The sequence below is a fragment of the Bubalus kerabau genome, chromosome 3 (assembly GCF_029407905.1).
Source record: "Bubalus kerabau isolate K-KA32 ecotype Philippines breed swamp buffalo chromosome 3, PCC_UOA_SB_1v2, whole genome shotgun sequence".
NCBI classification, from domain to species: domain Eukaryota; kingdom Metazoa; phylum Chordata; class Mammalia; order Artiodactyla; family Bovidae; genus Bubalus; species Bubalus kerabau.
The window spans coordinates 10,820,098-10,836,666 of NC_073626.1; the positions used below are offsets into that span (position 1 = coordinate 10,820,098).

General features: G+C 46.2%; 1 protein-coding gene and 1 non-coding gene across 10 annotated transcripts in view; one reads left to right on the top strand and one right to left on the bottom strand.

Moving 5' to 3' along the window:
- JARID2 (jumonji and AT-rich interaction domain containing 2) overlaps positions 1-16,569 on the top strand; it is a 232,890-nt gene that overhangs the window by 141,137 nt on the left and 75,184 nt on the right. The gene's annotated exons all lie outside the window — the stretch shown is intronic.
- On the bottom strand, positions 6,926-7,030 carry LOC129648025 (U6 spliceosomal RNA). The gene has a single exon (XR_008712632.1). It is a non-coding gene; the product is annotated as a U6 spliceosomal RNA (small nuclear RNA).

Genomic DNA, 16,569 nt, shown 5'->3' on the forward strand with positions numbered 1-16,569 from the left:
AGGACGAGGGTAGCCATGTGTGGATACTTAAAAATCTGTAATAGATCTGCACTTTGGATCTGAAATTGGAGAGCCATTAGCTGCAAGCCTTTGTTTTCCTGTCACGCAGTGTCTTCCTTTAGAAAACTCATGGTATAGAGTCTGCATTAATTTCTACCACCTTTATCTCTTGCTCCTCAGCACTGCATCTTAGAAGGTGTCCTTGGATTTGTTTTTAGTACAGTTAGCAAGCGTGTATAAGAACTGTCTCTGCCCGTGTACTGGACCTTGTATGCTACTCTTTTTAAAGACACTTGGCTGAGTGTCTCAGTGGAAGCCTTTTATGTTTCAAATGCTCTGCGACAGACTCGGCCCCAATTTGAAAAGTGCATCATCACAAGAGCAGGGGGTTAAAGGATATGTTTTTTTTTTTTTAAATCACATTCGTAAACATATTGGAGTGTGTAATAATCCTATCCATGTTTCCAAACATGGGTGGGGCCGGGGGGCCGGTTGTGTGGCTAGCATCATCTTCATCTGTGTTTGGAGAACAGAATTCTGTGATTGTGGTTGGAAGTGACAGTGACCAGTACTTGAGCTTTGTGGCTGGCCATCACCTTCACTTCTGCTGGGATTGGTCAGCAAGAGGCTATTGGTCATCAAGCTTCATTCTCTTGGGGTGGGGGCGGGGAGCCCTTTGTCCCTGGCTCCGGGTGCCTTTCTCAGATGGTAGTGCTGCCGGCTTCCTCTTTGCACGGGACTGTGGTGCTGTGTGGCAGCTGTGTGCAAATCAGTCAATTAGCTTTAATTCTCCAGGGCACCAGAAAAGAGAAACTTTGTTCTGGGAACTTAGGGAAAACTTAACCCATTGCTAATCTGTTTAATTATTAGCGTGCTGAGTACCTTGTTTTACTGAATTAAGGATTCTTGACAGCATTTTGGGGAGTTACAATCACACTCTGCTAGTGAAATCTACCCAGGGATATAGTATAGATTCAGGTTTGACAGGTTAAGCTATATTCAGAGCTGGTCTGGGGTGGCCTGCCTGGCAGAAGGGAGCTGTGTTGTTTACGAAGGGACAGTGTAGTTAGGGCATAAATGCCCTGTGGTGTTGCAGGGCACACAGCAAATAAAAAATAACTTCTTCTACTTCTGGGCTTTCAAAGAGCTCTTTTGATTACTTGTTGGTATTTAGAATGAACATTCAGTATAAACTATATGGTACATGCCCTGCCTTGTCTGGCAGATAATAGGAACTGGAATCCAAGTTCCTGGAGCTTTGTCAATTACTGTCAGACTTCAGTGCCAACCTTCTTACACATAATATACCTTTTTAAAGAAGTTATGTTGTGTCTGCTGATCCCAAGCCCAGAGTAACTACCTAAATGGTAATTTTGAAATGTTGCTTAAAGCATTGGGCAGATTGTTGACTAGATTCTTCTTTTTACCTCATGTCTAAAATACCCAAAAATACTCATGCAGAGAACATGTTCTATGATGGGCATGTTCTCCATTGACATTTAGACTTTCTGGAGGAGAACACTTGAGTCCTAAAATTCCAGAGTCATGGTTTACGTATTTGTTTTGGAAAAAGCGTTACCTCTCTCTTTAGAATGATATGAATGCTTGCATTTTTTGTTACAATTAATTGCTCTTTTTAGGTAAATGTTTTTAGGGTCATCAGTTAATAATGCCTTTTGTCTTGGTTAGAGCAGGGGAAAGAAAGGGAATTTATGTGTTTGACATTAAGAAAAATTGAAATCTTAAGTGTAGACTATGCCAGCCTCAGTTTAGACCTTGCCCTAAATTTCCAGCCTGCAAGTTGAAGCAATTCCATTTTCTGATTGATGCTTGTAACACGTTTCTTAAGTCTTTAGTCAAAACATCTCATGTGTTTGCACTATTACTTTTCTACTGGAAACCCCTTAAGCTGTGTTTGCTCCTGTGTAGTTGCTGCCATTGGATTTACTTAAGTTGGGGTTTTTTTGGCACATAGAAAGCAGTAGAATCTAGAGTTCCAAAGGACTTATTTTCCTGTATTGAGGCAAAAATAAAAGGAATCTCTTAGTTATTAAAAGGTCATCATCTGAAATTCCTCTTTATGAAAGGAAAAGCCAGCCTCTCTAGAAGGTCTCTGCCTGTTGGATGGGCAGAGCAGCCCAGCTGTTGAAGGTCTGGAGGACTTGGCACTGGGGGGTTCCTGGGTGTTGGTTTTCTGTTTCTTTTGATCATTGTGGTAGGTGAGTTTGATAAATTCTGTTTAAAAATGAACACTGTAATTAGTTCTTACTGTTTAGAATGGAAACATTAGAGAGACTTTCAGCATTTAATCAACCCCTTTTTAATTTGTTGGTGGCCATACCTGGCTCCTTACCTCTGCCACCTTAAATGGCTTCTCCCATTACACTTGATCATCATAACATTTGTGTTTCCTGGAAGAAGTATCTGAATATCTTTTAGAAACCAGAATGGACAGATTTTGTCAGTCAGGTGTGGATGGACTGTGAGAAACTTGGAATAGTACTTATGATCAGGATAGGGGTTGTCTGTGTGGTGGAAAGGTGTACCTCTAAATGATCGTTTCAGGGACGTGTCATGGGAACCTTGTATGTGGCTCAGTGTCTAAGAGTATGCATGGGAGCCACACCACATGACTTCTGGTTCTGTCATCTCTTTGTTACGTGCTCTTGGGCAGGTCTGCAATGTCACTGGGCCTTGGTTTCCTCATTTTTGAGACACCTGTGACGATGGTAACCACTTCATGATGGATTTTGTGTCCTGAACAAGTTGATTCATGAAAAGCTCCCAGGTATATAATAAGGACTGTGTATGAGATACAGTGCTAGCTGTCATCAGCACCTATGACACGTGAATTGCTGTATGGGGACATGCAGACTCATTGAAGACTTCTCAGATGTGTTAAGAGATAGAGTTTGACTTATGCAAATTGTGATTCATGTCTTTTCTCCATGGCGCCACCATCACCACCATCTGTGGGTTGATGGAAAAGCGTAGGCGTGTGTCCCTCTCTCTTTTTTTTTTTTTTTTTTTTTTTTTTTATTTTGAAGTTACTGAGTCACAGGAAGGACTGTAATGGTAGAGTGTGAATTTCTTCTGCAAAGCTTGGTGTGACCAGGTATTTGCCTACATAGAGTAGGCATGAGGGGGCCAGACTATAGTTTGTGAAGGTGCTGTCTGGTCTATTCACATGTAAGTCACATGTGAATAGACCAGACAGCCCTTGGGGGTGGTCCCTATTTTTAATACTACTTAATACTAAGATGCCCTGACACACTTCAAAAAGCCAAGTACATAAGAGTCTTATGTAGTTTTTTTTGCAAAAAGTGTGGACCATGCCTCTGCAGGGACAGAAATGTTTTCTTTTTGTTAAAGAGCTGCTGTATTTTAGTTATTTAGGCCTTTGGTAGTGTAAGAGTTACGGAGTTCAAAGACAGCCCTGCTCTAGGAGATTGGATTTTGAATGTGGAGTGTTATTTTAAGGTTGAAGATGTGGTGATGTTTAAGTTTTGGAGATGAATATATGTTCAGGATGATGAGAATTCTCCTAGGCTTTTATTGGGTATTACTTTTGTAGCTGAATTGTCAAATTTAAGTTTTCCTTATTTCTGTTCTGAGTTACTGTGTTAACATAAAATACTTTGCTACCTCCAAGTTTAGAAGGAAGATAGACCCAAATGCATAGAATACTTGCTTGGCAGCACTCAGTGTAAGAAATAGGAGTTACTCAGTGTGACCCTCCGTAAGAATTAGAATTTTCAAAGCCTTGATAGTTTTTACATATTTGTTGAACAGAATGCACTAGTAGTATAGTTTAATGTCAAATGCACTATTGAATTCAGACCTATCTTTGACTGAAACATATTTTCTATTTACAGGAAGTAGAAAAGGGGCAAAATTGAGGAACTGATTATTATGTGGCACCTTTAATAACCACAGAAAATAATCTGTAGATTTAAATAAATGTAAATAATGTAAATGGAGCCGGGTCTAGCCTGCTTGCCTGCACAGTTTACCCACACAGTTCTCATTTCTGGTGCTCCTCTTCCCTTCCTATTGATCTAAATGGCTTTTTGTTATCATTTTCCGTTGGGTTCTGGTTGTAGGGCTTTAACATTTCTAATTTCTGCTGGTGTGGGATGAATCTTTCAGGTTTTTTTATGTCTGATATGGTCTTTCTTTCACCCTCACTTTTTAAAAATCTTTTTACTGGGGTTGTAGAATCGCATGCAGTTGTAAGAAATTCTCATTCATTTTTGGAAGGTATTTTTGCTGGGTATAAAATTGTAGGTCAATAGTTCCTCCTCCTCCCCTCCCCTGTGGAATTTGTTGAAGGTACAGCTCCACCATCTCCTGGCTTGTAGTGAGTGTCCAGCAAGAAACCTACTTCTAAAGATTTTTTGTTTGTTTATTTTAATCTATCATGTAATTGGAGAAGGAAATGGCAACCCACTCCAGTATTCTTGCCTGGAAAATCCCATGGACAGAGGAGCCTGGTGGGTTACAGTCCATGGGGTTACAAAGAGTCAGACATGACTGAACACGCACACACCATCACACAGTATGCCTTCATGTAGTTTTCTTTGATTCTTGTGTTTGAGGTTCATGGAGGTTCTCAGTTCTGTAGACGTCATCAGTTTTGGAGAAGATTCTAGTAGCTACAGTTTGCACACGTGTTCCCTGGCTGGGATCTCGGGTGCACGTGTATCCAGGCACTCCAGGTTGTTTTCACAGCTCATGGGTGCTCTGTTCATTTTATCCCAGTCTTTTTCTCTGTGTATTTCATTTTAGATAATTTTGGTCTAAAATCTGCAGACGTGTATTTTTCACCACAGACATTGTTGTCTTTTTAAGTGTCTTTATTGTCTCTCCTGATACAGCTTAATCTTTTCTCTACCTTCTTAAAACATAGGAAATGGAGTTATAATAGATGTTATTAGTGTCTTTGTCTGCTAATCTGTCATCTGTGTCACTTAGGGGTCAGTTTGGCTTAATTGATGTCCCTCCACTCAATGCAGGTCATGTCCTCCTGCTGTTTTGCTTGCCCTGTGGCTCCTTGTTGGATGCCAGGCATCATGAGTTGTCGTCTTCTTTTGGGTTCTGGGTATATTAGTGTGTCTCTGACCCTTCTCAAGCATTGCTCTAGGGTATGATTAGGTTACCAGGAAACTTTGAGCCTTTTATGCTTTGTTAGGTAGGGCCAGAGAGCAGTATTTGGTATAGGGATAAGTTTTCCCAACTGCTCAGGGAGAACCCTGTGTTATGTGTACCATTTTGGCAAAGCATGGTTGTCAGCCCTGTGTGGGGTTTGGAGAGTGCTCCCTGTGGTCCTTTCTCGTGGTACTTTTCCTTGGGTACTTCCCGCACATGAGTTTTCACTAGGCCTCAGCAAGTGCTTGAGGAGGGTCCTCAGCAGGTTCCAGAGTTTCCTGTCTGGCTTTGGCTTCCTCAGTGCTCCACCCTGAACATTTGTTCCTCCCCGAAGTCTCAGTTCCTTCTCCCCAACTCGGGGATTCCTCTGGATTCTTCTTGCATTCCCCTCCATGTGCTCTGGCCTGAAAATTGTCTCTGGGCAGTCGTTTGTGTCTCAGGAACCACAGGGTTTTGTTGTGTGATGCCCATTGTCTCGTGTGGATTTTCACTTCTTCAGGCCAGGGGGGATTCCTGTCCCTATCGCTCTGTCTTGGCCAGAAGCAGAAGTTCCTATCTGTTCTTTGAATGTTGACTGAGAGAAGCAGCACAGGAAATGTAACCACCATGTTTGCACTTTGTCTTAGTCACAGTCACAACCTTATGCTTAATTAGTCATCAAAAAAGAAAAAAAGTGAATTGCATAAGTAGGCCCTGATACAATCAAAGGGAAGATTTCAAAATAAAGAAGCAGTTGACTTATAAATAGAAAATCTCACTCCATCCAGAGCATGTTGGTAGTAGAAATTCATCGGAGGCCCTAACTGGCTTGTTGGTAGTAGAAAATCATCTGAGGCCCTAACTGGCTTCTGTTTCAAGTGACTGTTCCGGATAAATCCATGATGACTTTGTGATGATAGTGGGCCCTTCCTCCATCCCTCTGAAGGTTATGCTTTTCACCTGGTTGTTGGGTTTAAGAGGCAAAGGGGGTGGTGCCTGCTCAGGGCATTCCTTCTCTTTTCCTGCTGTTCAAGCTTGGAGGGGAGATTGCATCTCTCAGCTCTGCATACCCTGATTAAGTGGCCACCAAGGCAAACCTGAAGGTCGGTGACTCCAATGGAATGGTGGAGAGCTGCAGGAGCCAGGGTTCTGACTGTCCACTGCAGGATGGCATGTGCTGTCAACACTGCGTGTACGCCGCCCCCACCCCATCATGATTAGGTTCATTCTTCCCTGTAGCAGCATTCCCAGGCTTTGTTCAGACCTCTCCGATCCCACTCAGGATACTGGCAGGCTGTTCAGGAGTACTGTCCTGCGTCCTCCTCGGTGACATGGGGCCTGGCCCTGGTGTCTGAGGAACCGTGGAAACTATTTTAATAATCAATATAATGTCTGACTGGTTTTGCACATGACATCATTTATGGAGGTTTATGGGATTTCCTGTTGCCTCTTCCTCTCTTGGAATTTTAACTGGCAGATTGTTACCTGTGTGGTGTGATTTGGGGTTTCAGAACAATCTTTTACGTTGCTTTGGTTTACAAGCAGCAGACCCTTTTCCCATTTAATGAAGCGTCTTGTGGAGTCCACCCGTGTGTTGCTTGTCCCACGTTAGGCCCTCTTGACTATGCACATGACTAGTGTCCAAAAAGAGTGTAAACAGTCCGTGGAATTCTCCAGGCCAGACGCTGGAGCGGGCAGCTGTTCTGTTCTTCAGCGGGTCTTCCCAACTCAGGGATTGAACCCAGGTCTCCCGCACTGCAGGTGGATTCTTTACCAGTGGAGCTACAAGGGAAGGCCAAAAAACATGGAACGCTTCACAGATTTGCATGTTATCTTTGCGCAGGGGCCATGCTGATCTTCTCTGCATCGTTCCGATTTTAGTATATGTGTTGCCAAAGAGAGCTATCAGGGAAGTCCCTCGCCACACACTTTATGGAGATGCAGCCCAGATCAGCAGGAGGATCTGGGTGGCTGGGGAGGTGTGGTGGAGCACAGTTGTTGGAGGAGGCAGCAGGTAGAGCTTGGAGGAATCTGGAACTGGGTGGGGACTGAGGTTCCTTGGTGACTGAGCAACCTTGGGCTCTTGTTTTCCAGGACCCTTCTGTGGAACATGCATGGATTTGTTTGGCCTAGCTGGCAGGGTGGGTTGCAGGTTCCCTTTGGAATGTTTTCTTTGCACCCTCTACCCTGTGCTTCTAGTAGAGGCACACTCTTGCCACCCAGACCAGGGTAAGCAGGGCTGAAGGTGCCCTGTGTGCTTTACTGCCCCCTGGCCTGAGCCCCTGTGTGTTCTCCTTGGTCGGAGAAGGGGGAGGCAGGAGCTGGAGGAAGGGTGTCATTTCTGATCCCCAGCTGACTCTCACTGGCCTGGTTTTCTTAGGGCCATGGTCGGGAGGCCTGGGAAGTTGGGAGTGGAGGAGAGTGTCCCAGGGCTCCTGGCAGCTGTGTTTGCATGGCATGGTGCTGCCGTCCTTCTCTGGGCTCCCTGTCCTCAGATGCAGGGAGCCTCCTACCTGCTTTCTCCAGCCCATCCTCTCCTGGGAGAACCTTTCTGCCGCTTCTCTCTGTTTTCCCCTTTCTGGCCCTGTGGACACGTGGCTTTAGCCTCCTGACCCCGACTCCTGACTTCACCCCTGGCCCAGCACTGTTCCTAGGTGTATTCCAGCACCATGGCTCTCAAATTCCACAAGGCCACCAACCCCAGGACCAGAAAGCAGCCTCCCAAGGCCTTGGTGTCTGTGAGATTTTCTAACCTCTTGGAGTGATGCAGAGTCCCTGGATAGCACGTAAATATGTGGAACTGTTGTGGATGCATGCCTGATGGCAAGTGACACCCCTTGATCTTATCAAGTGCCAGCTGGGTGGGAGACATCACTAATTGATCCTCTCAGTTTAGATGGTTTAAGGTGAGACGTGTTTTTTTTCTGGCATGATCTTTTAACTAGACCTTTGATTCAAAATAGGAAGAAGAATTTTTTAGAATAGACTGGCAGCTCAGTCCCCTTGGAGAACCTTTCTGTTGCTTACCCCAATTTTTCTTAACTCTCCATGGTAGAGACAGTCTTCCAAAAGAATTGGCCCTTAGCAGGGCAGCAGTGACAGGTATTTATGTGGCACTTGCGGTGTGCTGGCCACTATTCTAAATACTCTAAATTGTTTCCATGTATTAGTCCATTTGATTCTCACAGCAGTTCCTTTTGATGGGTCTTTGACCCTGATTTCCATGTTATGAATGAGAAAACCAAGGCACAGCGAAGGGCTCGGGTGTGCTCTGCTAAGAGGTGAAGCTCCCAGGTTATTTCAGGATCCAGTCGATGGTTTCTAAACCTTGAGGGGAGTAGTAAAGAGCCCGCTTGGACTGCTGCTGCTGAAGAGAGGTAGACGAGCTCTGCTTTCAAAATACTTGGAGAGGCCGGAGGATGCTGTGTATGTTAGTCACTCAGTCGTGTCTGACTCTTTGAGACCCTGTGGGCTGTAGCCCGCCATGCGCTTCTGTCCATGGGATTCTCCAGGCAAGAATACTGGAGTGGGTTGCCGTTTCCTTCTGCAGGGACCTTCCTGACTCAGGGACTGAACCCAGGTCTCCAGCATGGCAGGCAGATTCTTTACCGTCTGAGCCACCAGGGAAGGATTCTGAGGGCTGGGCAAAGTGATGCCTTTTTAACCCTCAGAGGAGTGGGAATCTCAGGGAAGCAGGGGCCAGAAGCACTCATTTCTTCAAGGTTCCAGTTGTTGCCAGGTCACAGGTGGATCTCAGAGATGGTAGATTCAGCCTTATTTTCTGCTGCAGGAAATCTCCACTCTGGAGAGAAGCAGCAGATCATTTCAAATGCAGCATGTGGAGCACTGTGGAAGACATGATGTCTGTGGGACACTACGGGGTGTCTAGGGGAGTTGGGCCAACCTACAGCAAGGTGACACGAACACTTAGTTTTTCCTTCTGTAGACTCTTCACTCTTTTAGGCTGTTGATAGACCTTGTGGGGCAGCCCTGTAACTTCCAGACAGAGGGTGTCTGGAGCCAGCTTCTTGGCCGAGATCACAGGGAGAGACAGTCCCAGTGCCCTGAGGGCAGTCAACCCCCAGCTGATGTGGTGGTGGGGCATCCATTCCGCGCCAAGCATGCTGGATGGAGGGCTGCGTGCTGGCGGAACAGACCTGCGGAGCAGGGCGAGGCTGAGCCTTGAGGCCTCCTGGGGTCTCTGTGCTCTGTAGCAGGCTGCTTCTGGAAGGCCTGACATTGACCAGAGGGCTGGAGGGGGCAGGATGTATTTACTAACTCTTCTGTGCTAACACTTCCTAAGGTTTCTATACTCACACGTTTGAGAGAAGAGGTTGGTATTCTGAGGGGGCCCCTGTGGTTGTAGGGGTAAACTATCAGGCCCCAGTCCAGTTTTTCTGTCTTACAGATGCCTCAGGATTGCCACTATCATAGCAGATCTAAGCAGTCACCTGTACTGAGAGTGGGGTGCACCCCACACCCCACCCCGCCTTTCCCGGGCCTGCAGAGAGGATGCAGTGGGCTGAGGGTGGGTGGGCTTCGCCTTGGACCAGCCTAGGGAGGCATCCTTGCCCTTGTAACAACTCAGGTGTTTCTTTGAATTAAACATGGTGATGTATCGTGGTAATGTAAGTGGGTGCCTGCTGAGCTTTGAGCTCTGGTCTCCTCATCCCTCTAAGCCAGGATGTGCTGAGAGACGGGGAACGCACGTTAGCTGGGTGCAGGTTGAACAACAGCGTTGTCTTCTCTCGATGAGAGGAGGGAGCCCATGGCCTCGCTGTCCTCACCGCCTCAGGGCATCTTGCCAACCCACAGGTGGAACCCAGGTCTCCTGTGTTGCAGGCGGGTTCTTGACCACTGAGCCGTCAGGGAAGCCCTGGTAAATGCAAAACAAACCCCAATGGCAATCGCTTTCTTGTTTTGAACCAACGGAAGAATTTACTTAAACCTAAGAGGGTCTTGGCTGATCAGAAAGGGAGTTGGAGGTATCTGAAAGATACTGCTGTTTTTTCTGGTTTTGATTAGGAGACTATTAGAATAAATTTACCCACTCCAGTGTTCTTGCCTGGAGAATCCCAGGGACAGGGAAGCCTGGTGGGCTGCCGTCTCTGGGGTCGCACAGAGTCGGACACGACTGAAGCAACTTAGCAGCAGTAGCAGCAGAATAAGTTTATGTTGGCTCCATCCTTTCTTTTAAAGTGATGATGGAATTTCCACTTTGAAGCGTATGTTAAAGCACCATATTTCTGGCCTGGGTAATTTGGGGTGGGGTAGCGTTTTGCATTTGGAGTAAGCAACACAGTGTGGAAATGTAAAGCAGGGAGAGGTACAGCTTTCTGGCAAGGTGCAGTTTATTTTCAAATTTATTGTTAATTCTAACCTTCCTGGGGGGAAGCGAGTGGCGACCCACTCCAGTATCCTTGTGTAGAAAATCCCATGAACAGAGGAGCCTGGAGGGCTACCATCTATGGGGTCACAAAACGAGTCAGACATGACTTAGCACACATGCAAATGCTAACTACCTTCCTGGAATTGTGTATTAAGCTTTTTTATTTGTGAAACTGGACCCCTCTTTGCTTAACTCATTATTTTTCCTGCTAGAGAGGCATTCAGTGTAGAGGCGTCTTTGTAGGTGCTTAGTTCTTGTGCATGAGCGCGTTCCTCTCTCCTAAGAGGTCAGTTCACGTGGACTTCAGTGTCAAGGAAGGAATGGGGGCACGGAGGCTTCCCCAGAACGTGTGTGTCCTTTGCAGGGTTAGAGATGGACAAGACCCCTTTGGTTTAATTGGTCATTAGTTGTTGCCCAGGACAGATTATTAGGTACTTGTGGGAAGGGGCAGCTGCTCCCAGAATTTTTTTGAGGTTCCTGGTAAGCACACAGGTTTCTGCCAAATTTATTTGTTTTAAGAAAAATGGTAGCACTTCATTTGAGGCAGTTTTATTTTGGCTGTGGCCATTTCGTCAGAGATCTGATTGCTCGGATATCACTTCCACCTCCCATGCAAATGCTGGTTTAGCATGCTTTGTGGTTGCCACGGAAACTGGGTACCAGTTTCCTTCCTTCCTCTTCTAGGGATGCTCTTCCACCTATTTTCAATAGGAATATCTCTGTCACGTGCTTTTGTCCTCCTTGCCTTTTATTACCCCCAAAGGGCAAATATAAACATGCCCCTGATCTTTTCAGTGGTATCTGACCCTCCCAGAAACGTGTTATCAGTTCATAAGTCGTCCTTGATGAAATTGAGAGCAAGCACGGAGACGCTGCTTCCAGACGTCTCACGTGAAAGGCACTAGGTGCTGGGTTTGGAGCCACCTCGTTTGCAAAGGGGGTGACAGCCATTAGTGTCACTTGTGGTTCACACGTGAGTGCTTGTGCAGGGGTTGTCAGACACGGCTTTTTATGCAGAATGGTCCTTGATGTCAGCACCTTACTTGGCTGCTTAGCAGCTCAATTAAAAGCAGTGCACATTGTTGCGACTGAGATGAGAATAGCCTGTTCTTGTCACCCCCACCCTACAGTTCCCCTCCTTCCCTTCATTTGGAGAGTGAAATCGACTGGGTAGAGGGATGCTTGGCTGGAGGGATTCTCAAATACAGACCAAGGAGGGAAGACAGCAGTTTCAGTGACTTGTCAGCAGCAAGCTTTTGGTTTGTTTCTGCTATGAGAAATTCAGAAATTTAAAGAAGAGATCATAATAATAGATGGGGCTTTACTCCCTGGAATTAGGTAAATACAGGGCAAGAAATTACGCTCAGTTGCGTTGATCTGGAAACAGAATCTTTCCAGAGTGTAAGCCTCCTCAAATGACTTGAGAGCTTCTCCCACTAGCTCACAGCCCATCCCGGAGGATGAGTGTGGGCTCAGCAGTGTCCGTCTGAGGTGGTGTTTGGGTGGGGGTTGGGATGGGCACTGGGTGATCATTGATGTGTTCCTGCGCTCACTTGACGTTCAAGTGACTTTCATAGGGTTTGGCCCTCGGCTCCCTCACAGATGGGCCCGTCCTTGTTTATCTTTGTGTCCTCTATGTATCCCCAGTGGCTGGCGGAGTGTCTGGTATGTTTGTCTGTTTTTGCGAAGGTAAACACATTCTTAAGAGTAGCCAAATAGAGTGTATGGAAAGGGAGTCTTCCTAAAGGAGTCGTTCTGTTCGGGGAGCATATTTTCCTCTCTGGATCATCCAGATCTTTCATGTCCTCTCGGCGTATTGGAAGGTAGGTGTGTGTACTTGTGTGTCTGTCTCTGTGTTGTGTGTGTCTGAAGTGTTGCCCATGTGTATTTGTTTGAAAGGGTTGGGAAAGACTAGAGCACACGACACTGGTTTGTGGTATAGAAGACTATCTTCTGTCCCCTTCCAGCTTGTTTCTCATCCCTTCTTGTTGCTCCTCTGGTTCCGTAACGTCTCTTGGGTCCAAAATTCTACACCCGTCTATACAGAAACTGGACTGTTGCTTGTAAAAATGACTCCTCGGGGCCTCTCTTGTGACCTCTGATGAGGATATAAGCAAGTGCCTTAACTTCTGCTTTCATGGCAGGTTCTCAGATTACTGCAGTATTTTGGTGACTGCATTTATGCCAGCAGTTGTTACTTGGTGATGCCAAGTGAAGGGGCAAAAATGCCATCCTGTCTGTAGGCCCTGAGGCTGTAGCTCAGTGTTGACTTCTGTTTCCTAACATCTTTAGTATTTTAAGATACTTCACTGGATCGTCGAATTCCATGATGGCAAACATTCTCTCAATGATGGTGGTAAATATCCTTGGCTTTTCCTTACCTGTTATCCTCTCCAGTCTTGGCTTTCCCAGAGGTCGAAGACTTGACTTTGTGTCTGTCTGTGTTCTTGAAGTGGAGTTTTTGAAGAAAATTTACTCTGTAAAGGTTGAATAGTGCATATAATCACTTTATAGAAAGCTTCAATTACATGGAGTTGGCATTAATGTTAATTCCTGGTGTTTACCATTTATAAAATGTAGAGAGACTGAAAACAAAGAAAAGGAAAGCAAGAGCCAGGTCTTAAAAGTGAATCTTTGTCCTGTTGCTCATACTTGGTTTCAGACATATCTGGAGACGAATGGAGAACTTTTTGAGATGTTGCTTCTTTCACAGGAAGTACTTTTTCATAGCATATTCTTTGTGGAGTATATAACAGTATAATAGGCAGCTGCTTTACTGAGTCAAGTAAATTGTTCTCTGATAATATAACTAAAAAATAACATGAAGCAGGCATTGGCTCTGATGTTTTCTGGTGTAAATCCATTTAGTGGTTATTGGTGGTTATCTCGTGGGAAGGCCATTTTTGTCATTGCCTGCTTATCTGCCAGTGACAGGGTTCCTGGGCCTTCTTTCTGAGCCAGAGCCCACTGTGGCTGCTGGAGCCTCTCAGGAAAGGAATGGTCTGTAGAGGGTGCTTCAAGTAACCATGGGCACGATTCAGGCCAGTCTTGTGGGGAGGGGGGTACTTTATGATTACCGTATGCTGTATTCATTAACTCACACGTTGTTTTTCCCCCTGTTGTCCTGGAACTGTGCATGATGGGAATCTAGCAGTTTTTAAATGTATGCTGTTTTCAGTCCTTTTTTCTCTAGAACATAATTGCAAATTTGTTCAGCCTGTTCCTCTGCCCCCAAGAACCGCATTGGCATCCATTGTGACAGCCTGCAGACCGTTGGCACTGTAGTCGGCTTGCTCTTCTGGCAAATGCCGTTGTGTAATGCGGACTGGCACTTGGCCCTTCTGGAGCTTGTAGTTATTCCCCTTTGGAGGGGTTGGAGCTCTTTGGCTGTAACGTCTCCCCTGATTCTTCATTTCTCAGGCCTCCTGCCGTCCAGTCTCATGGAACAAGGCCGGGGTAAATAGAGCCCTTCTGGATCATCTGAATGTCAGATCATCCTGGGCCATAGATGAAAAATCTAAGGCTTAGGAAGGACTAGGCACTGGGAATCCTCACGGTGAGAATGTCTAGTAATGCTTGCATTGATTTAGAAGCGACTCAAAATGTCCATTGATCTTGCCCACACAGCCGGATTCTCTGCGTCTCCTGAAAGGTACCCTCCTGCCCTGAGTTCCGGCTCTTGTTGAAGCGAGAGGAGGGTGAGGTCGTGCAGCTTTCTCTCGGTGCTGGAGGCCTCGGTGTTCTGAAGGTCGTGGCAAGTGATGCCAGCGAGCTCGGGGAAGGCGTGCTCATACCTGCCTTCTCTGGGGCCCTTTCCATCACTGCCGCCGCCTCTACGCCTACTATCTGTGGGGCAAACAAGTGCTTTCCCATGTTGTTCAGATGTCTTTGCTCAAGCCTCAGATGGGCATGCATGCTTAGTTGCTCAGTCATGTTCCACTCCTTGCAACCCCGTGGACTATAGCCTGCCAGGCTTCTCTGTCCATGGGATTTTTCAGGGAAGAATACTGGAGTGGATTGCCATTTCCTCCTCCAGGGAATCTTCCTAACCCAGGGGTTGAACCCACCTGCATTGCAGGTGAATTCTTTACCTGTTGAGCCATTGGGGAAGCCCTCTCAGATGAGCAGGACACACTTCAGTAGGTTGGCAGTTTGAGAATAGATACTTGCTCTTGCCCATCTTCATCACTCTGCTGTATTTGCCCAGACAGATACTTTAAAATTCATACTTAAAACAATGAAATTTTACACAAAGGAGGTATTGAAAACGGGAAAACGGCCAGTATAATTTTCTTTTTCACTGAAGCAATGTGAGAAATGAAGGGACTTAGAGATGTCAGCCTGGAGAGTGACACCCATGGGTTTCCCAGAGAGGTTCTGTCTCCATTGTTGATCCTTAATCTAGGAACCTAGAAACTGCTTTTGTTGAAAGCCCCTTGAGCCAGTAGCCACACATGCCAGAGGGAAGGGACACACTTCTCTTAGCAAATAAAAGCAGTCAGGAGCCTGTTCCCAGGCACGCCTGGCTAAGTAGGCAGGCCAAGCCCGCTGAGAGCAGCGCCCATTGATGGTGCCACCTTTGAATGTAGAGTTTATCAAAGAGTGAGAAGACATATCCAGAATTAAAATCACTTTGGACTCAATCTGATCTTGTTCATTTAAAATAGGAAGTAGATCTTCGACACCAGTTGCCTCACCATTTAAACGGGCCTCCGTGTCCAGTACCACCGACAGGACTCCCCTGTAGCATGGTGCAGTGGAGACAGCCGAGGTGTAGAAACAATGGAGGTACTTGCTAGTGTGCTGTTGACAGCCACCTCAAGTCTCTGCGCCTCCCTTTGATTGTCTGATCAGTGGTGACCACAGGACCTTACAGGGCTGGCTGTGACCCACCCGAGTGTGTAGAGAACCCCTGCAGGACTTGTTGAAACACAGCTTGTGGAGTGTCTCACTCCTCCCCCACCAGGTTCTGATTCCATTGGTCTGAGGTTTTGCATTTCTAATGAGTTCGCAGGTGATTCTCCTGCTGCTGGCCGGTGGATCAGTCCGATAGCCGCTGGACTAAGTGCTTTCCATGGTTTAAAGCTCCGGGCATATTGCTGTCCTTCACCAAATACTAAAGAACTGTTCTCTGTGGAGTCACTGTGTGAAAGGTCAGAAGTGATGCCCACGATTCAGAATCTGGGAGCCGTTAGCTGTCATTAGGTAGGTTCAGCCTTTGCTCCCAAAAGACTTGATCTCTCAGCCGTATTCTCCCCTGGTCTCCACTTGATAGTTTGTGTGACTCCTTTAGGTAAGAATTTCAGTGAATCGGAATTTTCTTTCCTTTGGTGATCATCTTCTTGTTTTCTGCTTTGGGTTCACCTTTGAACAAACCTTTACTCAGCCCCGTGGGTGCAGCGTGGTCCGATTCATCTTTCTGCCCTCTTTTTCCCTTTATAGAAAAAGTTGGGGCTTAGGCACTCTTGCCATGCCTGCTTGAGATGACGGCTTTTGAGGTCTTTGTCTTGATATGTCTCCAGACAGTTCCTTTCTCAGTTTGTTCATCTGCCTTGTGCAGAAACAGAACCGTGATGTCGTTCCTTCCCTTGCGGTTTATTTGAAATTATTTATAGATAGGTCGCTGGCTGCACGCTACCTCTTCCCCACCCCCACCTCTTTTTTTTTTTTTTTTTTTTTTCCTGGTGCAATTTGACTTTCGGTAGTTGTTTCTATGTGGTATGTGTGCCCTACCTGAGGGCATACTGAATGGAAGTGTTTTCCTGCTACCAAAACAGTCACAAAAGTGGACAATGGGCTTCCCTGGTGGCTTAGATGGTAAAGAATCTGCCCATATTGTGGGAGATCCAGGTTCAATCCCTGGGCCAGGAAGATCCCCTGGAGGAAGAGATGGCAACCCACTCCAGTATTCTTGCCTGGGAAATCCCACAGACAGAGGAGCCTCGTGGGCTTCGAAGCCCATAGGGTTGCAAAGAGTTGGACACAACTGAGCCCCAAAACTACCACCAACCCTGTGTTCCTACAACTGATTTATTCTTTTGTTTCCTACTTAG